Below are 1,218 nucleotides of genomic sequence, written 5' to 3'. Positions count from 1 at the left end.
TGAAGGTCAAGGCCTACAAGAGGCAGGCTGAGGAGGCGGTAAGGAAAAAACAGAAAGTTTGACAATATGTCCTATTATTTTAATGTACAGTAGTACTATGGATCTTGTTGAACATTTACATTCTTTTCTGTCTTGTATTTCAGGAGGAGCAGGCCAACGTCCATCTGTCCAAGTGCAGGAAGGTTCAGCATGAGCTGGAGGAGGCTGAGGAGCGCGCTGACATCGCAGAGTCCCAGGTCAACAAGCTGAGGGCAAAGAGCCGGGACTCTGGCAAGGTAAATAAATACGCCGGTTTGGTGAAAAGTAAAGTAAGCAATTGTTTTTAGATGTGTTTATATACTGTATATTGATATGTTATAGCAGATTCTTTAGTGTTATATTCACCTTATAAAGCATTAGGTTTAAATACTATAAAATTAACAGATCACAATTATTGTCCACTTATTCATAACAAACCGTTTCTGTGTTTCTTACAGGGAAAAGAAGCAGCAGAGTAAAACACACAAGAGTCTTGCTGTGTTGAATCATATAATATGAAACAATTCATCCATGAACAATAAAGGTTAAACTGTTGATATCAATATCTGTCTGTAATTCTTTCATTGCTTTGCTTCTCTCAAAGGTAGTTTTTTTGGGACATGAAAAACACTAAAAACATCCTTTATATTTGAGGTGAAGGTGAACAATATGGGCACTTAAGAATACATACAAGGAGAAAAAAGCAAATGTGTTTTTTCTAATTAGGAACACAGGCACAAAAAACAATTACCCAATACAAAATGAGCTCTCACTGGTGCGCAATCTTTGGAGGTGACGTGCACAATTTAGAAAGCAAAATAAACTCTGGACTCCTAGAAACAACTTTGGCTCTGATAGAAAGCAGTTGCTGGCTCACAAAACCAACAAATGCCACAATACAATGTTTCAGCAAGTCAAATTTGACCCTTATTAGCAGATTACTCAGAATATTGTATTGAAGAGTATGAGCCTGTGAACGCCTTTAGATTTAGTACATCAGTGTCATGGAATATCCAAAATGTACTATTGTGAAAAAGTTTGGCATTTGAAGCAAGCATTAAGCTTCATAGCAAAGAGTCTGAATACTTTTTCTCTTTTAGGTTTATGTGCAGTGTCATCGTCATTATGAAGGTGTTGTCATTATGGAGGTATTGTGCTCAGGGAGTCAAATTACCATATTTTCAGGACAAATCTCTGAGT

At 37.0% G+C, this 1,218-nt stretch overlaps 1 pseudogene; it reads left to right on the top strand.

Annotated features, from left to right (window-relative positions):
- Window positions 1-578, top strand: part of LOC116669469 (myosin heavy chain, fast skeletal muscle-like) — a 28,306-nt pseudogene extending 27,728 nt beyond the window's left edge.
- Window positions 579-1,218: the final 640 nt, after the last annotated feature.

Source organism: Etheostoma spectabile, chromosome 19 (assembly GCF_008692095.1).
Source record: "Etheostoma spectabile isolate EspeVRDwgs_2016 chromosome 19, UIUC_Espe_1.0, whole genome shotgun sequence".
Taxonomy (NCBI): Eukaryota; Metazoa; Chordata; class Actinopteri; order Perciformes; family Percidae; genus Etheostoma; species Etheostoma spectabile.
Note: the sequence above shows the minus strand (reverse complement) of the source record. Positions and strands in the feature narration are given on the sequence as shown.